The sequence below is a fragment of the Borostomias antarcticus genome (genome assembly GCF_949987555.1).
Source record: "Borostomias antarcticus genome assembly, chromosome: 1".
NCBI lineage: Eukaryota > Metazoa > Chordata > Actinopteri > Stomiiformes > Stomiidae > Borostomias > Borostomias antarcticus.
This window is the reverse complement of record NC_140234.1, coordinates 23,306,440-23,330,914: the sequence shown is the minus strand read 5'-3', so window position 1 is coordinate 23,330,914 and position 24,475 is coordinate 23,306,440. Positions and strand designations below refer to the sequence as shown.

The 24,475-nt window shown below is 49.4% G+C and overlaps 1 protein-coding gene across 3 annotated transcripts in view; it reads right to left on the bottom strand.

Annotated features, from left to right (window-relative positions):
• Nucleotides 1–24,475, bottom strand: part of cadm1a (cell adhesion molecule 1a) — a 269,138-nt gene that overhangs the window by 84,695 nt on the left and 159,968 nt on the right. The window lies entirely within an intron of this gene.

Sequence of the window (24,475 nt, the reverse complement as noted above, 5' to 3'; positions counted from 1 at the left end):
GTTCAGTCACGGCACGCCGTCGCTCGTCACAAGCGCACAGCGCAGTCGGACACATTTAAAAGCACACGGTTCAAACAATCGCCACAGGGCCCAGGTTTAGATAGGCCGAGTCGAGGGCCTAGCCAATGCAGTGGGCTAGGCTCTGCAATGCAATTACCTGGGTTTCTAAACGAGAGCGAGACCCCCAGATCTTTTCCGTCCTTCCCGATGTCTCATTTTAGTCCATCTGTGATCCTGCCACCGCTTCTCCCCGCAGTAAACGAGCAGCGTTTCCCATAATGTAATTCGCCTGGCGCCGATTTGCATCTTTAAATTCAGTTTTTTAAGCCAAGCGAATGTCAGGATTCTTGCTTTGAGGCAGGTTTTGATTAGAAACCCCATTTTCTCTTCAACATTTACCAAATTTCAATCATGTTGAAATACTAATTATCAATTCTCAGTGAGAGAGAGAGGGAGGGGGGGGGGTCTGCTGATTTCTCCAGCAGCAGAGAGAGAGAATGTACAAAAACATCCAAACCAAACAGAAAATATTACATCTCTTTTTGTTACATCCTGCAAAAGACAAATCTCCTGTTTGCTGCAAATGCATCTAAATACCATTTTTTTGTATAAATACAACACTTTTGCGGCCTGATTATCTACTACTGAGATGGTTTGGATGAATGTCTACACACACACACACACACACGCATATGCAAGCGAACTCCAAGAACAAACCCTGTTACCACTTGCCAGTGTCCCCTGCTTTTGTATTCCAGTCATCGTGGTCAGTAGCCAGTGAGTGTGTGTGAGAGATAGAGAGAAAGAGAAGAGAGAGAGAGAGAGAGAGAGAGAGAGAGAGAGAGAGAGAGAGAGAGAGAGAGATAATGATCCAGGCCACCATAGAGGACAGGTTCCCGGAAATACAGGCCATGGCGGGCGAGGGGTGAGGGGGGGTGGGGGGGTACGAGGGCACGCTCGGATGTTAAGTAAATGCCAGACAGGGGAAGAATAAGTATTCGTGGCCGTTTTGGCCCCTGTGGCTCCTGAGAGAGGCCGGGCCGTCTATGCTGCCCCCCCCCCCCCCCCCCCCCCCGGCCTTGTCACCAGTGCCCGTCGTAACCATCCACCTCACCCCTAGAGGAGAGGCTAAACGCTGGGAGCCGGCGGGGAGCTGCATAAACATGAGCGCAAACCAGGAAACCAGCGTGCACCTCCTCCTCCTCCTCCTCCTCCTCTGAACATGATAGGGATGTTAACTGGGAGTGGGAGGGATGGGGGGTTAAATCTGTGGGACGAACTCCATCTAAAGAGGGGGGTCTCTGTTTACATTGACTAACCCCCCGCCCCCCCCCCAACCCCCGCGCCCCCTCAGCCCCGCCTGACTGAAAGCACCGCAGGCCTCCATGAGACGGTTCTCTCTCTCTCTCACTCCCTCTCTCTCTCTCTCTCTCTCTCTCTCTCACTCACTCTCTCACTCTCTCTCTCTCTCTCTCTCTCTCTCTCTCACTCACTCACTCTCTCTCTCTCACTCTCTCTCTCTCACTCTCACTCTCACTCACTCTCTCTCACTCTTACTCTCTCTCACTCACTCTCTCACTCTCACTCACTTTTTCTCACTCTCTCTCTCTCACTCACTCTCTCTCTTACTCTCTCTCTCACTCTCTCTCTATCTCACTGCCGACCCTGCACTCTCTCCATTAGTCCCGTGAGCACGCACACACACACACACACACATCAACGCACACCCACACACACACACACACACACACACACACACACACACATACATACACACACTATGAGGTGTAAAACATGCCACCGAATTATAGTCAAATGCGTCACAAACGCCTACTAAAGACCTTGCTATCAGACCAAACCCAAGAACAATTTTCACAGATGTCACCATGGAGACACAAGTGTCACGCACATGTGGCGTAGGTGACGCACTGCTGGCAGCGCCCGTGTCACACATATGTGGCGTTCACACGTATTGAGAAGCATTTGGCGCCGTACACACCTACAATTTTTTGTAATGCCCTGAAGCTTTGCGAGAGCATTTGCCACCCCCACTGTTTTCATCCGTCCATGCCCTGTAAATCTTTTTGTGTTTTATGCTGCAATAAAGACCCACTTTGTTCTCATGACAACTCCTAATTGACCCGTCATCATATTTGATTATGCCATCTTACACTTGTAGAAGCTCAGCTCCAACCTAATGTGATAGGGAATAGACGGGAGGTAAGCCTGCTGTGAGAGGGGACTTTTAATAGAAAACCAGTCAGCTTAATGATTTCAATCAATACAAAGGTAAGACGGATAACTCATAAACACATTCTTTGTTCACATGAGTAATAATATCATTAATTCTGGTCGTCTGTATTCTGTTTGACTACAGCTACGCCAGCTAATCTCATTAATCAGATATCATTAGAATTTGGTTTAGTAACATGAAGAACTACCAGTAGGCTACTAGGAATCAAAACCAGTTTCACCCAGCTAAAATAATTAATAAAAAGAAAATGAGTTGGCTGGTCCTCAATCGCTGTCCTTGTCTGGTGTTACTGCCAACCAAAGAACACAGAGCAGACCCACAGTTTAATAATAATATAACCTAATAATAATAATAATAATAATAATAATAATTGTATTCATAAAGAACTTTTCATTCTGAGTCAAACTCAAAGTGCTGAAAATTATGATTGAATTTTAGGTTACCCGTAGTTGGCCACAACTGAAAAGGATACCAGCACGTTGGATGTGATTCCAGCCATGACTAGTGTGTTCAAGGCTGTCGTAGCAATTGGAAAACGGCATGGACGAGTTTCGAACCAGTGATCTCTTGATTTAGAGGCGGGGGATTAACCCGCTGAGCTAACACGTGCACGTGCACATCAAATGTAATATGTGTTTGGCTGCACTTACTGTACAACACATATCTGTGTGGATGCCTACAGTAGTTATCTATCAAACTGTAAGGTGTAAGGTTAATGGGGTGTTGCTACAGCTCGCCAAAGTACACGTATATGCACTTTAGCTGTAGCAGGTACATGGTGAAAGTACTGTGCATTAGTTGCGCTGGCATGGATTAGGCCCTCCCCTCCAAATACACATGCACACGTGCGTGCACGCACACACACACACACACACACACACACACACACCGTATACACACACACACACACAATTTCGAGACATACCATCAAAGATGGATCCGTCCAAATGAATGCCAGTCACTAGGACGAAGGACTTAAGTCACTAAGGACACTAGGACTAAGTCTTAGTCATAATACTGACCAAAACATCTCCCATGTTCCCAACCTTAGATTACCACCCAAAACATCTCCCATGTTCCCAACCTTAGACTACCACCCAAAACATCTCCCATGTTCCCAACCTTAGACTACCACCCAAAACATCTCCTACGTTCCCAACCTTAGACTACCACCCAAAACATCTCCTACGTTCCCAACCTTAGACTACCACCCAAAACATCTCCTACGTTCCCAACCTTAGACTACCACCCAAAACATCTCCTACGTTCCCAACCTTAGACTACCACCCAAAACATCTCCTACGTTCCCAACCTTAGACTACCACCCAAAACATCTCCTACGTTCCCAACCTTAGACTACCACCCAAAACATCTCCTACGTTCCCAACCTTAGACTACCACCCAAAACATCTCCCATGTTCCCAACCTTAGACTACCACCCAAAACATCTCCCATGTTCCCAACCTTAGACTACCACCCAAAACATCTCCCATGTTCCCAACCTTAGACTACCACCCAAAACATCTCCTACGTTCCCAACCTTAGACTACCACCCAAAACATCTCCCATGTTCCCAACCTTAGACTACCACCCAAAACATCTCCTACGTTCCCAACCTTAGACTACCACCCAAAACATCTCCCATGTTCCCAACCTTAGACTACCACCCAAAACATCTCCTACGTTCCCAACCTTAGACTACCACCCACAACATCTCCCATGTTCCCAACCTTAGACTACCACCCAAAACATCTCCTACGTTCCCAACCTTAGACTACCACCCAAAACATCTCCCATGTTCCCAACCTTAGACTACCACCCAAAACATCTCCCATGTTCCCAACCTTAGACTACCACCCAAAACATCTCCTACGTTCCCAACCTTAGACTACCACCCAAAACATCTCCTACGTTCCCAACCTTAGACTACCACCCAAAACATCTCCTACGTTCCCAACCTTAGACTACCACCCAAAACATCTCCTACGTTCCCAACCTTAGACTACCACCCAAAACATCTCCTACGTTCCCAACCTTAGACTACCACCCAAAACCTCTCCCATGTTCCCAACCTTAGACTACCACCCAAAACATCTCCTACGTTCCCAACCTTAGACTACCACCCAAAACATCTCCCATGTTCCCAACCTTAGACTACCACCCAAAACATCTCCTACGTTCCCAACCTTAGACTACCACCCAAAACATCTCCTACGTTCCCAACCTTAGACTACCACCCAAAACACATCCCACGTTCTCAACCTTAGACTACCACCCAAAACATCTCCCATGTTCCCAACCTTAGACTACCACCCAAAACATCTCCCATGTTCCCAACCTTAGACTACCACCCAAAACATCTCCCATGTTCCCAACCTTAGACTACCACCCAAAACATCTCCTACGTTCCCAACCTTAGACTACCATCCAAAACCTCTCCCATGTTCCCAACCTTAGACTACCACCCAAAACATCTCCCATGTTCCCAACCTTAGACTACCACCCAAAACATCTCCCATGTTCCCAACCTTAGACTACCACCCAAAACATCTCCCATGTTCCCAACCTTAGACTACCACCCAAAACATCTCCCATGTTCCCAACCTTAGACTACCACCCAAAACCTCTCCCATGTTCCCAACCTTAGACTACCACCCAAAACCTCTCCTACGTTCCCAACCTTAGACTACCACCCAAAACATCTCCTACGTTCCCAACCTTAGACTACCACCCAAAACATCTCCTACGTTCCCAACCTTAGACTACCACCCAAAACATCTCCCATGTTCCCAACCTTAGACTACCACCCAAAACATCTCCCATGTTCCCAACCTTAGACTACCACCCAAAACCTCTCCCATGTTCCCAACCTTAGACTACCACCCAAAACATCTCCTACGTTCCCAACCTTAGACTACCACCCAAAACCTCTCCCATGTTCCCAACCTTAGACTACCACCCAAAACATCTCCTACGTTCCCAACCTTAGACTACCACCCAAAACATCTCCCATGTTCCCAACCTTAGACTACCACCCAAAACATCTCCTACGTTCCCAACCTTAGACTACCACCCAAAACATCTCCTACGTTCCCAACCTTAGACTACCACCCAAAACATCTCCCATGTTCCCAACCTTAGACTACCACCCAAAACATCTCCCATGTTCCCAACCTTAGACTACCACCCAAAACATCTCCTACGTTCCCAACCTTAGACTACCACCCAAAACATCTCCTACGTTCCCAACCTTAGACTACCACCCAAAACCTCTCCCATGTTCCCAACCTTAGACTAGCAACCAAAACACATCCCACGTTCTCAACCTTAGACCACACACTGTACGTCTTGCTTAATGGCCTGCATCCTCCACACACACATTTTATCAGCGGGGGAGGTAGCATATAATTTAATAGACACGCACTTACAAACACACACACACACACACACACACACAACACACACACACACCGTAGTCAAAGTTGACGAGTAACAGCATTAAAGTGTTGATTAAAACCGCGATCTGCTACCTAAGGGCCATGAAATTGGACATGATGAGTGGGCTACATTAAAAAGTCATTATCCATACAGCTCCTATTGTCTTTTTTACGAGGTACTGCGGTGAATCAGTGATGGCGGACGGATCTGCAAGTCCTCGAGACAGCACAGTTATCCCGTTTCCAAATCCATATGACCGTACAGTATCTATGGAAATCTATAGTGAGAGAGTATAGCGAGAGACTCAAATAAGTCTACATTTGACTCGTCACACACTTATACGCTGTCTCCTCTCTCTCTCTCTCTCTCTCTCTCTCTCTCTCTCTCTCTGTGTAAGTAGATGAGCCAGCCTCTACCGAACTGTGACTTAAGTGTCATTGTGAAACCTATGAGGCACAGCACCCTTGTTCACCCCCCTGCTCCCCTTCTCGCCCTGCGCTGGAAGCCCGGGCCTGGCTCTGGTCCTCGTGCACCCCACGCTCCGTGAGTCACTACTGGGAGAAAGGGACTTAACAGCTGTCTGCAGGGCTGCGATTAGACGCCCGCGCTGTCACGCCGATAAGGCCGGCGGTGATGGGAGAATTCCCCCGCCGAGCCCCAGTGTGACCTGGGAAGGGGGGGGGGGGGGGGTCACTGCTGCCGCAGACAGTGGGTGGTAGCGTCAGAAAAGCCTGCCGACCTTGAACCGGTGACGGGGGTATGGTTTTCTGATTGGCTGACATATCTACGGCTAGACTCAGCATGTGATACCAGGTGTCACTAAGACCTAATAGCGCCATTCATGAAATTACATTTTCATAACGCTTTACAAAATCACAATCAATAGTTATAATATAGTCTACATAACACTCATATTGCATTCTTGTTTTCCACATTTTAATAGGTTTGAAAGTTAGAAATAGAGAGACAGTGTCTGACATTGCCTCCCACAACAGCTAGATGGGGTACTACGGCAACACCACTTGGACAAACCACATGCAGAACTGCAATGCTAGAACCGGTAGTAATAATAACAGAAATTGGTTACATTTAGTTATAATTATGATTACGTCTTTTTTCCCTCTTTTTTATTTTTTTATATTTGTTATGTAAAATACAGTGGTACAGTAGGTGGTTGCCTGTCATAGAATAGCAATTTTACATGTATATATATATATATATATATATATATATATATATATATATATATATACATGTTAGGCTATATACTGAGGAGGAGTTGGCATATCTGAATATTGGGGAGGATGTTTTCCCCCAGTATGTGTATATGGTGGTTACGGGCCAGAGTGGAGATAAACATTAACTGCTATTTGAGAAGGCATTTATTTATTTAGCGTTTTTCTTAGTGTTTTGTAAGGAGACTCTCAACACAGTGGAGGATGGAGGACGACATGAAGCCACAGAGCCTGTGATACGGCACACGGGTCAAAGGTTCAAACCAGCTCATTGCAGCAATTTCTGCAAAACAATTTTGTTTTGTTAAAGGTGCTCTGTTCGATTTACTGCACTTTTTGTTTAAAAAAAAAACACTATATGTAATAAATAGGTCCAGGGGAGTCATAACTATATGTACAGAAAATATAGCCAACGGTGTATTGCCTGTGAAGCATGCAGAATTTATTTTTATTATGAGCGAAGCCGGCCTGGCGCTGAGCCCCACCCCCTGAACGGCAGCATATGGAGTGAAAACGCCCACTTGTTTATATCTGATACACTGCACCACTGCCCCATCTAGTGGCCAAAAAAATAAAAGAGAAATCGAACTGAGCACCTTTAATGTGTCTTATGTCCCAAACTCTGCACTCCTGCTGTTTCCTTCTCAAACCCAAACCCACATTTGAGAAAATGCTCGGTAATGCAGTAAGTGGGTCAGCACTTTGTTTTTGGACAGGAAAACCCTATTGAGAAAAAATTAGCATACCGTAGCAAACATATGAAGTGTCACTCGAGGACGTGCTGACATAATCGCAGCCTTTGCGCTCCGTTGTTCTGGGACACATCGCAGAGAATGCCGTGAAATGTGAGGCTGCACGCAAACGACACGACGCGGCTCCACTGTGGGGCCAAGCACCTGTGCTGGAGGATACTCGCCCTCTCGCTAGGGGGCTCATGCATTTGCATCTCGACACAAGACTTGGAGTGGCGGGTAATACAGCAGAGCGGACCACTCATCTCTGAGAGGAGGGTCACCGAAGCCCACGGGTACGCATGCACACACACACACACACACACACACACACACACACACACACACACACACACACACATCATAAATACAAAGGTAGGGGATGTGGCTGATAGCGGGAGCGTGGAGAGTCGGCGGCGAGGCCGGCGGTCCTACACAGGCTCCTAGAGACTCTGCCCCGGCCGGACACTGGGGGTCACAGAAGGGCCGCTGTCATCCATTCTAAATGAGAGGAATGGATCTGCGCTAATGGAAAAAGCCAACGGCCTCTGCTACCGAGATGGAGAAGGGGGCTGGGGAGGGTTGTGTGTGGGACACACACACACACACACACACACCAAATGACACTTACTGTAGATTCTGAGCACTGAACTGAACTCAGGACCCAATGAGTTTAGGTTAGATTGATGTTTGTGGTTCCAATTCTCGTCTGGCTAGTAGCTCCTATCTGCTGCAGTGATCGCATTAAGGGAGGGCAGTGCATTCACACTGGTGGTAATTAGGGTCGATACAATGCTATGGATGAACGCATATTGGGAAGAGGGGGAGGGGGGGTGCGGTAAATTCAGAGCGAGCGCCTTACCGGCTGTGGTAGGTGAGACGGAATGTGATCTCATTTGCATTAGGTCCGAGTAGGACCGTCAGATACCGAGTAGGATCGTCAGATACCGAGTAGGACCGTCAGATACCGAGTAGGATCGTCAGAGACCGAGTAGGAGAAACTACGCTATCTCAGCTGAAAATGACGCTGAAAGTGACGATGTCACTGATGACGTTTTTATATGGAGTGCGAATAGCCCCCTTCACAACACTGAAGAGCTGCGTCGTTCAAAAAGAGAACACGTTCCATCGAATGTGGTGGAGTGGAGAGCTGACGAGAGGCCTGGTTGTTGCTGTTGCTGCCACCAAGGCCGGTGGATGACACCGCGGGAGGTTGGACACAGCAAAATAATCAGTGTGTGGAAGCAACGTGCTTAAGTGTGTGAAAAACGAGATTTCCAAAACCAATACAGCGGCAATTACCATCCACACAGCGGGCGAGAGACCCAATATTAGTGTGTTGCCTGCTTTCTACACTTCTGCTCAGCGAGTACAAGTTAATTGAATTTCATTCATGAACTAGTCGACTTAACGGTTAATCATGAGCATTTTTTGTCTTGCACTGGCAATACTAGCCCTCTTCAAGTCATATTGTAGGCTGAGCTTCTATCTCTACTGCACACGGTCCTCCTACACAGTCTAGTCTTGCAATGGCAGACTTTGGAGATCTCTGCCTCCGAACGTCTGGAGACATCTCCATTGAAAATCGTTACTAGAACAGTGATGAAAACCGACACTAGCAATCAGAGCCACTGCCCACTGCACATCTCCAACACGGCAGAGAACCCACCTTAACGCAAATGATGTCCTCCAAACAAACTGGAGTGGAGAATCAAAACAAAACAAAACATTCACCACCCCATTAAGAAGCACCCTAAAGATTTAGCATTCTTTTCAATCTCTCAAATTGTTTTCACACACTTTTAACGACGAAACCTGGAAAAATGTCTTCAGTCTCTAGTTGAGTGCAGCGTTTAGAGACACAAACACAGAATCAGCACCCAGGCAGGGAAGCACAGTTTGAACAAGAGTTTGGGGTTAAGTGCCCTGCTCACAATGGTAGGCTCTCATTGATGGGAACAACCAAGCAGCCCTCCAGATACTGGAAAGGTTCCCAGCTTCCTGAGTTCCTCAGCTTGATACTCAAACTAGCAACCCTTTGGAGACATTTTTTTACCAGGGTACACCACTAGCATAAAAGTCCCCATTGTAGACACACATAATTAAGACCACCTATTCATTCCAGTGTCACCCAATTCCATTTTTTATCAATATTGCTCCCTGCTCGGTGTTTAAAATGTACAACAGCCCTGTCCCTTAACGTTCCCCTGCCCCTCTTCATTCATTTTCACTCTCCCTTTCTTTCTCTTTCCCTCTCTTTCTCGTTTTTGCTTTCTACATAATTGAATCAGCCGATTCCACATACAGTAGATAAGATATTCCCTAACAGAATAGTAAAGCGTGGGCTTCTCTTGCTCTCTCCTAATACAATTACAGTGAGAGACGCGGAGGCATCAGAGGGAAGGATGCTTTAATCCTGGCGGATCAGAGCGCACAAAAGAGAGCATGGGCCAAACATTAACCGCATATTCCCTCTAAGCCCCCCCGTGTTCCAACCTGTGGGGGGCTGCGAACAGTGCCTGACTGAAACGACAGCAACACCCCCCCCCCTCTCTCTCTCTCCACACACGCGCACGCACACGCACACACACACAAGCACACACACATGCATGCACAGCCGCAAGAAATCTCTGCCTTACAGGCAGCTACAAATACCACTACCTATTGCGCAGAGGCGAGGAGGGCAACGTTTACTGAACTAACGTTCTCCGTGTACGGTAGGTATGGTAGGAACAGTAGGAACAGTAGAGACGGTAGGTACGGTAGGTACGGTAGGGACGGTAGGTATGGTAGGGATGGTAGGTTCGGTAGGTACGGTAGGTATGGTAGGAACAGTAGGTACGGTAGGGACGGTAGGTATGGTAGGGACAGTAGGTATGGTAGGGACGGTAGGTACGGTAGGTATGGTAGATACGGTAGGGACGGTAGGTATATAGTAGGGATGGTAGGGACGATAGGTACAGTAGATACGGTAGGTATGGTAGATACGGTAGGTACGGTAGGGACGGCAGGTACGGTAGGGACAGTAGGTGGTGTGCATCACCATGGCGGCCCACTCACAGAGGCCGATTTTTCCCTCTGGCGTCGCCGCCGCGACAACGATGCCCCCCCCCCACCCCCCCCCGGCACCGTAGTGCATTCACGCCGAGCGGACAGAGACCACACCGCCGCTCTCTCCCCGTTCCTTCCAGTTTTGCTGCGTCAGCCGTGGGGGCGGGCCGTGGGGGGGGGGGGGGGGGGCGAAGACCCCCGGCTGAGCCTATTATTTCTGGCGGGGCCCAGACTCCAGACTAATCCCCTCATTTGGGAGGTCAACGTGGATCATTATACAGCACTGGGCGCCGTTACCGTCGCCACTCAGCTGAGGAGATCCTCCCTAAACATATGACTCCAGGGAACGGCAGAGCCCATCCCCCCCCCCCCCGCCTTGTTTATTTCACCTTTCACTCTACCTCTCTAACTATCCCTCTCTCCCTCGCTCTCTCGTTTATTTATCCTTTCGCGCTACCTCGGCTCTCTGTCACCCCCTCCTCCTCTCCCTAACTCTCTCTCTCACACACACACACACACACACACACACACACACACACACACACACACCACTCCCTCCCTCTCTCTCTTCCATCCTTTTCCCCATCAGCAAATCCTCTATCCCTCTCTATGTCTCCCTAACTCTCTCTCTCACACACACACACACACACACACACACACACACACACACACACACACACACACACACCACTCCCTCCCTCTCTCTCTTCCATCCTTTTCCCCATCAGCAAATCCTCTATCCCTCTCTATGTCTCCCTGTCCCTTGATGCAGACTCTCACCCTCTCTCTCCCTCCCTCTCTCTCTCTCTCTCCCTCCCTCTCTCTCTCTCTCTCTCTCTCCCTCCCTCTCCCTCTCTCTCTCTCCCTCTATCTCTCTTTCAGGCTGTCCAGAGCACCGTATAATTGAATCTGCAGAGAATGCATGAATGGGAACAAGCCATGCAGTCAGCTAGAATGTGTGCATCCCAGTACAGTAGGATAAACAGCCAGATAATGGAAGGGACTAAGTGTATCTGTGTGTGTGTGTGTGTGTGTGTGTTTAAGGGGGTAGAGGGTGTCAGTTTTTAGTGTATCTGACAGAGCGGAAGAGAAGCAAGGGGGGCTGCAAAACACACACACACAGCTCTTTTCCCAGCGCGCTCTGACGTCGGCGGGATCGTATCATGTTCCACGGTGCTGATTCGTTGTTTCTGCTCCCCCACGCCCCCCCCCCCCCCCCTCCCGGCTACAACCCCCCCAGCGCCGCAGACGGCGGGCAGAGCCTCGCGCCCATGTGCTCTCCGCGCCGTGCGCCGGCGGCTCCGTCTTGTTCATTACTCGGAAAAGCACCTCGCCGTATGGCGTTTTAATGGCATCTATACGGACCTCCGGATCGAAATGAGGACGTTTGCTCTGCAGTGGAGCGGGCGGGCGGTGTGTGTGTGTGTGGGGGGGGGGGGGTTGGGTGAAGGGGCGCTCCGGTTGATTGATCTGTAAACAACTGTGAATATATTTTCATATACTTTTGGCTTAATTGCCGGATTAAAACCTGCTCGTTAGTGGGGAGGGGAGCGTCGTTGCCGCGCGCCATCCCTCAAGTCGGCGTCGCAGATGGGACGGCAGCCGGCCTCCCGTCGCCGCAGGCCTCCCCCACCCCCCCCCACTCCCCCCGACGCTTATATAAGAACGGCAATTCATGACTTCACTGAATCCATGAATGCCTGAGCGCAAACAACATGAAACGCCCCGTCTCTTAGTGGGAGGACTACAAAAAGCCAGGAGAGGGAGGGAGAGAGAGAGAGAGAGAGAGATAGAGAGAGAGAGGGAGAGAGAGAGGGGGGGGGGAGGGGGGGGAGAGAGAGAGAGAAGGAGAGAGAGAGATAGAGAGAGGGAGAGAGAGAGAGAGGGAGAGAGAGAGAGGGAGAGAGGGAGAGATAGAGAGAGAGAGAGAGAGAGAGGGAGAGAGAGAGATGGAGATAAAGAGAGAGGGGGGGAGAGGGAGAGAGAGAGAGAGAGGAACTGACATTGGCAAAGGGATGAAATAAATACTTCATAAATACCAATTACCTTCGGAAAATGAACTGGAAAGAGGCAGCCGCTTCGACCAATTACGCGCCTGTTTCTCAAAGGGAGGAGGAAAGAGACATTTCCCCCCCTTTGTGCTCTGAAGGGGAGGCAGCCACTGTGATGTCATAGACCCTTGCACCTTTATGTCAGGGATGAAACGTAGGAAAGGCCCTTTGAGTAAACCCCGGAGGACTTAACATGCATCAGGTACATTTCTATCCCTGAACGCTTCTTTGGGGACTGCACTGCTCTGAGGCTGCAGACTGCATCTCTCTCTCTCTCTCTCTCTCTCTCTCAAAGATCCTTCCTCGCCAGGTGGAGGGAGAGGGAAAGAAAGAGTGTCAGGGACAGAGAGAGAAGGGGAGGGAGAGCGACAGAGAGAGAGAGAGAGAGAGAGATACTGCGGCGCTCATTAAGGGAGTTGAAATTGGGGCAGCTGCCTCTTGAAGGAGCCGTCATTCATCACAGGGCCGGCCTGTCTCCGTCGCCCCGCACTGCGGGGCTGAGCGCGTTTACCTCAGAGGACTGGTGCGCTTGGAGGTGGCGGTTATCCTCCAGCCGGGGGATAGATTGCCGCAAAACACACAAAATACCCGGAAACTCTTTCCCCCGTCGTCCACTAACAGAAACAGCCGCCTCCGCGCCTGCAATTTTGCCGTCGCGCCGCCTCCATTGTCTCACACCGACGTGAGGAACCGAGACTGGATAACGACACCGGAGAAATGTAATTGCCGTCTGTAAAACCGCAAGTAGCTCAAGATTCAAGATTCAATACTTTATTGCCATACAACTTTTCAGGTCGTTAGGAATTTGTTTCAGTGCGCTCTTCGTAACAGGACGAACCACACAACAAGATAGCTATTATAGCTACTGACATTCAGCTACAAAAGCAATGGTTGCGGAAAAGGTTAGCCAGCCTGTTGCGGATATTACCTCACAGACGGCTCTGTGACAGCGGCTGTGGAGTTGTGTCTCCTTGTGAGAAGTGGGAGGAGGTGTGAAACTGCCGGAACAGTGCACACTTCAGCCCCTGTTTGGGGATATCGCGGAGGTGTAAGCACACAGTCTTTTAAACTTCACACCGCGCTGCGATGAGGTCTGCGTATCGTGTGAGTGTGTGTAGCAGAAGGAGGAGGAGATAGAGTGAGAGAGAGGGGGGTGGGTGTTGTTATTGCCGTTTATGTTATGTTTCCAGTGTGTGTTTGTCTGTCTGTCTGTCTGTCTGTCTGTCTGTCTGTCTGTCTGTCTGTCTGTCTGTCTGTCTGTCTGTCTGTCTCTCAGCAAGATTATGCAGAAACTATCAAAGTGATTTTTTATTAAACTTGGTGGAGGGGTGTAGCATGGGCCAAGGAAGAAACCCATCAAACTTTGGAGCGGATCCGAATCAAATTATTTTTCACCTTCGTTAACACTGCGTTTGCCCTGGTTATATTATGCACCACAGTTCCATCTTGTGTTTATTTTTTTATATTGTGAGATACTGTAGGGAATTTGGCAGATCCACAAATTATTTTTCACTGTCGACAGACATCCTTCTCTAAAATAACAAAGTAAATGGTAAATGGACTGCACTTATATAGCGCTTTTCCACCTTAGCGGCACTCAAAGCGCTTTACAATGACCTCTCATTCACCCATTCACACACACATTCACACACCAATGGCGGTAGCTGCCATGCAAGGTGCTAACCTGCTCATTGGGAGCAATTTGGGGTTAGGTGTCTTGCTCAAGGACACTTCGACATGTGGACAGTCGGAGCTGGGATTCGAACCACTGACCCTTCGATCACTGAACGACCTGCTCTACCAACTGAGCTACAGCCGCCGCAAAGCCCACTCCACTAACTGTACACCTTCAATAACTGTACATGCTAACGACATGCATCATGGACAGAGGTCTGTGCTCTCCGAGGGCCCTTCTGGTTGGCAATGCACTGCTCTCTGGGCTTCAACTCTCACTTCTATGGAACGCAGACTGTGGCGTAACCACAATAGGCCCTGGAACATTCTGTCCAGACATTGGACACTTAGGAAACACTCAAGCCAAAAGTAGCCTACATTGGCATCAATTTATAATGTTTGGTGTACAGCCTCCAAAAGAAAGGCTATGAAGTTCCAACATGCAAGGGTCGTCTTGAGGTCCTAGAACAGGGGTCAGCAACCTTGTGTGCAACTGTGAAAAGAGCCAAAAAATAATCTGACTGGACATTTGAGTCTTATAATGAAGGCAGTGTTTCCCCTAGACTTTTATTTCAGGCCTGGTGGTAAGCACCATTGGGGGGGCACATTAGAGGGAGGGGGGGGGGGGGGGGTCTGGGGGCCATTTTGAGCATCAAACAGTATTTCCTGCATTCTGGTGAATTTGTATGCCCAAATTTGTGCTGGACAATGATAAAATGTAAATAACCGTTATTCATTTCCACATAGTTTTTTTTGTCAAAGCCAGGGAGCCATTGAAGAAGGCCTAAAGAGCCGCAGGAGCAGGCTGCAGGCCCCTATCCTAGTAGAATAGTAAACACACTGCCAAATCTATTCACTATTCTATGCCAAATCAGTGGTGTTCCCTTAAAGCGCCATCCTGGTTCTGAGTAGAAGATAACATTAAATGCTTGATTTTTGCCTTTGGCCTGAACCCCTGAGTCTGGTGCATAATGTAACTAGGCCAAAACACATTCAGAAATGTACCTATTCTAGATGCAGTTGAAGAACATGGCCAACAACATCGCTCATTACAAATGATTTTGTCATGCAGTGTGATTGCGACACTGGAAGCCGCTCTCGATGACACGGTGGGGATTAATGCTGGAGAGCAACTTTGGCAGCTTGGCTGATGTTATAATATTTGCAAAACCCGGGAGAGAGATATGCTCCCAGCTCATCTGGAGGCGAAACCCGGCCCCCGCTTCTGCATCGCTGCGCCGTGTAGCGAAACGCCACCAGAGGATCCGTCTGCTGGGCCAATTTGGGCCGGATTCGGTCCCGAGGTGTCACAGGCCGTCACTACTCCACTCAGGGCTCGTCCAAAAACGACCTGACCGGCTCTCACAGCTGCCACCAATCAATGGCTCTCCGCATAAAGGCGCCCCCCGCGCACCTGCCATCCTGGCGCATTACGCACCCCCGTAATTCAATTTACCGCTCAATCCCATTTCGCAGCGCTTGTCAGACTTCCGGCAGCAGAGGCCGTCACATCAGAAAACCGGTGGGGGCAGGGGGACGAAAGAAACCTCGTTAGGGGAGGAAAATAAAAAAATACCAGTTAGGTCTCCAATTGAAAAGGGACAATGTATCATTAGAAAATGGATTAGAATGAGCAAAGTCAACATGAAACAAACAACGGTAGATTTAAGAGCCTACTTTCAAAGGTATTGAGATGGGAGAGTGTGTTAAAGCTGTAGGATTTCTGTGCGACACACCAGAGCAGGCCACTGCAAAGAGCCGTATGGATTTTCTTTCTTGCACCCTACGACACTCTAAGACACAACTTGATTCCCTGGATTTCGGAGGGAAGCTCAGATTGTCTCGGCGAGGTAATAGTCTGAAGGATTTCTTCAGCTCAGTTAAAGCAAATTTAAGTACTTATTTGAGCTGGATGTGAAGTTACTAACTTCAGAATGCCAATGGCTGGGTTTCCCGAACGAGTTAAGAAGCACTTAACTCCAAAGTACTTCTTAAATCCCATACAAAGGGTTGTTTAAGAAGGTTCTTTATCGGGAAACGCGGCCAATAACTGTTAGGCCCCACTTAATTGTAGCAGGACATGTTATGAAGAAAGCATATGTTTCACCGGGAAATGTAATATTGATGATTAATAACGAATCCAGTCCGATCCACTGGGACAACTGGAATAGGCTTAGCAGTGGAAATGCATCAACCAACCCCAGTCAATGACTGAGATGAAATTCATACGTCGCTGAGGATTTCTGGGAGATTTGTCAGCGAGCTAAGGAACTCCACACCATGGCCATTCGTCACTGAGGAGAGTGTTTCAATGGAAAAGCAATCATGTCAACATTGAACACTCGCGGCCTTCTGAGTATTCTGCTTAGCCCCCTATCGCCTAGCCATTTCTCACGCTCTGAAATTGGCCGCATCATAAGAGCGTTCAGCATCCAGACCACCTCTGACCCCGCTGTTGCCATGTTCCCTTCAAGTCACTAGGCGCTCGGAGGAGGGGGGGGGGGGGCATTTCTTCCTCTTCCCTTTCCAGTTCTTCCATTTCCTGACCTACGCCAGCACCTGCGTTCCCCAGCCAGCCAATCGGGTGACTGCATCCCTAGGTGCAACCATCCATCAGGCTTGACACCAATCACAGCAGAACCCTGGGAAAAAAAAACGACTTCCTCCAATTTGGGTGCTATTTCAATGTGTTTCCGTGAGGCTCAATCAGGCACCTGTCAACAGCACCTGCATCCTATTCTCCAGAGCTTGGAGGGAAGGAGAAGAGTTTATAATCAGCAACACATTTCAAATCTTCACCTACTGTTGTTACCCCATCTCACTCCCTCCACCCCTCTATCTCTCTCTCTCTCTCAGACACACACACACACACCAGTGTGTGTGTGTGTCTCTCATTTGCACACACACAAACACACGCGCACGCACATAGTAGCTTTCTTACTGATATCTGAGCCATCAATCAGCCATGGCTTGAGGCAAGAACGGGAGCTGGTCTGAAGGATACATCTGCTGCATCCTCAGCTCAATTTGTTTGGCAGCTCTGGAAGTCTGCGTGGAGCAAGAAGCACCGACACCCCGTTACCAACCAGGCGGCTGCACTGTCAGAGGGATGAAACGCCAACGCCGGGGGGGGGGGGGGTGCGAGACTTCAAATTTGAGACACATGACAGGTCTGTAAGGTCTGACAGCGCGCTGTGAGGAAACCAACCCCAATTAGTGTTCGACAAAGACGTACTGCGCCAAATCCTTCCAGACCTGAGCCCGTAGACATGCTGTTATCAATCAACTCCCCCCGCCCCCCCTCCCCAAAACCATGGCACGTGACATCAAAACGTAATCATCCCACGCTCAATGATGCAACGTCGGATCAATGATGCAACGTCGTTGAAATGCATCACAAGCGTTTGTGCGATAGAACAGGCGAGCGAGAGTGCAGGTCCAGGCCCTACAATAGTTTTGCCGTACAACGCCGGCGCCGCTCGCCGAACGAAGCTTGCGGGCCGGGCCGCGCTGTACGCCCGTCGGTGTCCTTCCCTTCCCCCGTCCCCACGACCCGCGGCTTACCCGAACGACAAAATAACGATGACAAAACACGCGGCGCCCCGCCATACTTCTCTCTTGTGCCCCCGGTCCCTTTCGCCCGGAGAGGCAGCAAACCAGGACAACGTTGCGCGGTGAAGACATTTTCAGAGGTGTCAAATAGGATCTCGATGTGCCCCCCCCCACACCTCCCCCCCTCTCTCTCTCTCTCTAGGTGCTTATTTGCCAAGGCTCGACAGCCCGACCCAGATCTGCCGGAGGCCTGACAATTTGGTACGCTCCCTGCCAGCGAGCCCTGCCTCACACCCTGTGATCATCGATACTGAGCTCGCCAACACCAAGGCTTCCAGATTGGCTACATCCGCACACCGACATCTCCTCAGAAAGACTATTGATTCCTTTCAATCAAAGGCGGGTGTCTAGCATAAACAAGAGCTCCGTTGAGAGCATAACAACGCTCTCTGCACGATACACACACAGACTCTTCAAGCGCAACTGGTCCCAAGAAAATACATTTTTAGATTTACGCAAAGTTTACAGTACAATATGGAAACTAATTGTGGCTACGGTAAACTTGAAGGTTGATTTGAAGTTGTAAAAATGGATAATTGGAATAGAACTGCCTGCTGTCATGTGTAATGATTGATTGGTAGAGAATAACATGCTTTTTTTGGCCTTTCAAAGTGCAGCACCAGTCAAAGATTGAAAATGAGATATGCTTTATACAGCGAGCACTTCTACCTGGGAATGAACGTAGTCCCATGTCCAGGCTTGACAGGGAGCATAAGGCGACAAAACCAATCCAACCTCATCTCTTTAACACGCCATCGGAACGGACAAGACGGAATGGGAAAAGTGAGACACACCAGGATCTCACAGCGAAAAAGAATACTCCTGCAGTTCCAACTACCACAAAAGCTTTATCTATATGAAGCTAGCGGCCTTCAGGTCAACCTACCACAGAAGAGCAAAGCAGCCTTCGACAAGCATACATATCAAAGTAAACCGGCCTTGAGAGAGAGAGAGAGAGAGAGAGGGGGGGGGGATAGAGAGAGAGGGAGAGAGACGGAGAGAGAGAGAAGGACAGACATGTATTATCCACTAGGGAAACCACTGTGGGTTTATTGTATGTAATTGGCTTATTAGTGTTCAAATGGTGAGGCCTATATCTCTATTCAGCCATGTCCCTTGATGGAGGTGGAAAAAAAGGAAATGTTTGCACTCAGTGGTAGACTCATGAGAGAGGCTGTATTTATCCAAGCTGAAGTTAGCTGGCGCCCGGCCAACACTGCAATTTACCACTGACTCTGTGCACGGTCTGTCTTCAGTACTGTAGGTACCATTTCTGTAGTCCCAGCTCCTCCAGAATAATCACCTTCTCAATAAGAACAAAACTGGCACTGTGCCAGGTACTGTATGTGTCTGTACAAACTCAGTCCAATAGAATTATTCATATTTTTCTTCCAACTACCCCCCCAGCCCTCATAATTCTTCCCTCCTCCATCTTTGGGGTGATCGAGAGGACACAAATACAGTATATTTGCTAGTCTTTCAAAACCGGATGGATCGGGTGAATGAGTCCCATCACGACACGGCCAAAGAAAACAACATACAAGCTAAAAATCTTGGGTAAACATCCACCCGCTAGTGGACGGGGGTGGGGGGGGGGGGGGGGGGGGGGTGTTCCACATAGCTGGCTAACTGAGTAAGCCTGACTTTTGCAATGAGTAAAATTATCTGGAACATGGACTGATGAAAAAAACAAAAATAGCTTTACGGGTTTTGACTTCAGAAGTCAGGCGTATCTCAGTTAGCCGGCTTCGTAGAAGAATACCGCACTGGAGCTATGCTTGTGGACCTGGTGGGGGGGGGGGGTCAGAGGTTAAGGCCACGGCAGCCAGGATCCCAGGTTATCCGTCAAAGCCCCCCCTCTCTTTGGAGAGAGGAAGACGGAGGGGTCTTCGGGTTACCTGGGGCAGGGAGGCGTGACGACGGAGTCAGGTAGCGTCGTCCGCCATCCGCCAAGAGTCCGCCATCGTGGCGCCGTATCCCTCTGCTGCTGCTCTCTCTCTCTTCCCCTCTCTCTCTCTTCCTCCCTCTCTTCCTATTCCTCTTGTTGTCCGTGGAACGGGGGAGCACACACACCCGCTCTCTCCTCCTCCCCGCACACACACACCCGCTCTCTCCTCCTCACACACACCCGCTCTCTCCTCCTCCCCGCACTCCCTAACCCGCCCGCCATTATTACATTCCCCATTATTATATGTGACACTGGAAAATAATCAAACTTCATTTTTATATATCTCACAAAAACACACACGCACACACGAACGCTCGCATGCACACACACACACACACACACACACGCACACACGAACGCTCGCACACACACATTCCCATGCCTTCCTCCCCCCTCCCTCTGTTTGGTTGTGAGTCATGCTCCTCTCGTCTTCAAAGCGCCAGCCTGGTATTGCTTTTGAAATGGCTGCTTAAATATCACAGGGCGGGAGAGGATATGAGAACTGGCAAGCCGCCAATAATAAATACCGCTGGGAGGAAAGCGCTATGAGAGATTTCTCAGAGACTGCAGGAGCGGGTCTCCGAGGCCCCCCCCTCCCACCCCCCCCCCCCCACCCCCAAAGTCTATTCTTATTCCACCCCCATCTGAGCTTGGACCACATCGCTCAGCTGGTGGGAACTTTCTATGAGTAATCAATACTGGGAGTGATTAGTCACCGCATGTCCAGTGGGGGTGAGTGGACGTTGAAGGATGAGGAGAGATAGTGAAACGTACGAGTCACGGTGCGGTGCAGTGTCATGTCGATGATGATGATGATGATGATGATGATGATTGTGATGATAGTGATGATCATGTCAATGATGATAATGATGGTTGTGATGATGGTATGGTGGTTGGTATGATGGTATGGAAGTATGACGGTGATGATAATTACTATAGGAATGACCGGTATGAATTTCCGCACAATACGGTCTCATTCTGAAGCGCCATCCTTGTATAGAGAGAATCTTTCATCTGTGGTCTGAAACGAAAATAACCCTAGATCAAAGGTCGACATTCAATCCAGGACTTTCATCTGAAAACAATAAAAAAAAAAAAAAGAAGAAATGAAAATGAAAGTGTTGGGTAATCTCTCTCGGTCCCCCCGGGACGAGCCCTCCGGCGGTGTTTCCAGTCCTTTCCATCTTCCGTGCGTCTGGCGTCTGGCGTCCGGCTCTCCGGTACTTTCCGCCCTCTCCCAGACGTTATTTTCTCTCTCACCCTTGGTAACCCACCCGGGTTGATGTTCGGTGCTGCTCGCATTCTGGTGTAGGACCCAATCTAGGCACTTCCGCAGGGTGGGGCTTCAGGGTCCGGCGTTCACAGCCGTATACTACAGGAGAACGGACTCTACCGTCGGGGGATGTTGGGGTTCCACACGCTGGCCATGGTGTTCAGGGCCTTCCATGCAAGCACCTTCCTCACTTGAAGGTTGTGTAATGGATGTGGCAAAAATGCTGACAAGTGTGTATAAACCCATTAAAGTGGTGTAGACTGAAGTGTAATCTAGGGTGGATGCACCATATACAGTATAGATATATATATAAAGCAATGAGTCGATTAGAAACTGCTTTACTTTTCCTCAAAGATCTGTCGTATGCTAATGTACGCAAACACCTCTGGCTGGTTCTGGAGGGATGTCTCCCGGTCATAACGGAAGAACTCTCTACTTGTTCTGCAAAAAGAAACCCTCTCCTCCTCCTCCTCCTCCTCCTCCTCGCTCGCAGTGTTGGAAATGTTCAAATCATACACGTTGCGGTGCACGGACAATTAACCCCGACCGACAATAGGAATACCAGCCTGAGAGATAGAATTCCATCGTGCATGTATATGAACATCTAAAACAATTTAATTATACGGAGAACAATAATGGTTGTTGTTCAACCTGCATGTACGTCCATCCCCGGGGACGAGTCATATTACGGAGGAACAGATGGGCGGCGCTTTAAGGTCACTGGTTTTGCTTCAAAACGCCCGTTTCCCTCTGAAATCATTTTCGGTGCGCAGCGAGCGTAAGCCGTGACGGCCGTGGGGCTCGGGGCAGCGGGGCCGGGACACCCAGGGGGGGGCGGTACATGCACTTGGCATACAAGGCAATCGCCTAGGGCGACGAGGCACGCAAATGTACACAATCAACCCCCCCCCCCCCCCCCTCGACAAATCTTCCGACAATTGGAATTGTCCGCTAGCACCCCCCCGCTCAACAACTTGTCGGGGGCGCACTGTCGTTATTTTGCCTAGGGGCGGCCAATCGCCTCCCGCCGTGCCTGGGGACACCGCTAAGCCACCGGGCGGCGGGGGTGACGTCCGAACCGTCCCTGGACACGGCCGCGGGACTCCGCTCCCTTCCTGTACGGCGTCCCGGAGGGGACCCCCGTGACGAGCCCCCACGTGACGCCGTGACGAGTGGCGGGGGCTGAAGGATAAGGGACGGGGGTGCCCCTGCCGCCGTGCTGAAGGGTAGGGGACGCCGCGGCGCCAGGGCACGTGGACGTGGAGAGAAGCTTCTAGAGGAATGGCAGGATTTAACTGTTAGAACCCTCCCTCTTGTGATGTAAGAGAGAGAACATGAGGATGGATGGGGGATGGACTTCAACTCTAGGAATGTGGCAGGAATGAGAGAGAGAGAGAGAGAGAGAGAGAGAGAGAGACAGAGAGGGGGAGGGAAAGAGAGAGGGACAGCGAGAGGGAGAGAGAGAGGAGATAAAGAAAGAGCCATAGAGGGATAGAGGATGACCTGAATGTGGATGTTATGTGTGGTGTAGTAAGAGAAAGGAGAGAGAGAGAGAGGAAGAGGAGAGAGAGGGAGAGAGAGAGAGAGGAGAGACAGGGAGAGGAAGAGGAGAGAGAGGGAGTGAGAGAGAGAGGAAGAGGAGAGAGAGGAAGACAGAGAGAGAGTAAGAGAGAGAGAGGAAGAGGAGAGAGAGGGAGACAGAGAGGGGAGACACATCTGAATGGCTGGCATGCAGTACAAAGTGGAGAATGCTGGAGGGGTGTCTTACTCCGGAGGCGATTGTCATGGCTACAGTGCTGCAGTGCCCCCCTGGGGGTCTCTCCAGCCACACCGTGCCCCCCCCCCACCCCCCACCCACACACACACCCTCCGCAGATGCCTTTCTCAGGCCAGGCTCAGTGGAGCATCCCCCTGCACCTCCACTGGGCTCTGGAGCAGAACCGCAAACTGCTAGCACTGAGACAGGGCCTCCCATAGGAGCGTCCACACAGGGGTAGATTTCTGCTGGCTCTGCGTCTGTGTGTGCGTGTGTGTGTGCGTGCGTGCGTGTGTGTGTGTGCCTGACCTTCTCACTATACTTGCCTGGAAGGTGTGAGGGAGCATATTAAAGTGACACACATGGATTTGCATTCATGGCTATAGCCCGCGTGGTAAAGTGTGTGTGCACTACAGTTCATTACTCACGCCTTCCCCTGATGACAGAGCAGTTTCCTGTAGAGAAGCGCCGCTCGTCAAGATGGGTAAACAGGAGAAGACGAGGCCGACATGATGACGGCCCGCTCGTAGTCGCCACTTTCTGTGCCTCGGAAGATGTCAAACATAAAAGCACACTTTCCTCTTAAACGAACGCATTACACGCCAACACACCCCTACGCACCAAATATGGTTTCCTGCAAAAGAGAATTGATTTATGCTCGGAACTGCTAAAATGTCGAAGGACTATGTTATATTTAGGCACCCTCAGAGGTTTATGTGTGTGGGCATCCCAGGCATGGGTGATCCTTCCAGCAAAAACAAGTCAGCTGAAGCTCTGCCCTGCCAACCCTGCAGTTTGCAAGCAAGCAAGGCGAGTGTATTAAAGGGTTAATATATTATAAGTGTGCATATTTACTGACAACACCAGATAAATATACAACCATTCTGCTGTATTAATCAGATGCCATTTCCCGTGCACATTTTGAACAGAACCCACATTAATATTTAATATGACCGTACTACTCCTAGGGTGCAGAGGATAATTAATTATTTTGTGTATGCTTTGCGGAGACAGGGCAGATCTGTTTTAACAGATTTGATTAATAGCTGAGTAGTTTCATATTTAAGGGGCAGAGGGAATTAGTATCAATCATGTTATGTTCTTGCAGACTGTCTGGAGCAGAGCAGGTCTCAGGTCCTGCCAAGATGGAGTATATCAAAGCCTACTGCAGCACTGCAATTCTATCCGACCGAAAGAATGGTTTTTCAGTGTAATGATACCTATATGTACTGTACCTATTACCTAGCATCAGGGATTTTTGCCCATGAAAGAACATCTCAGACGTGAACTTGCTTTCATTGCGTTTTATTAGCATCTACGCTAGAGTGAGAGGATTTCAGAAGCCTTACTGCATAGACGAGCACAATTTGATCATCTAGCCGACGCTTTTATCCAAAGCCACTTGCAATGTTTTTGAGCTAGTGCTGGGGTTAAAGGAGAATTCCACCCTAG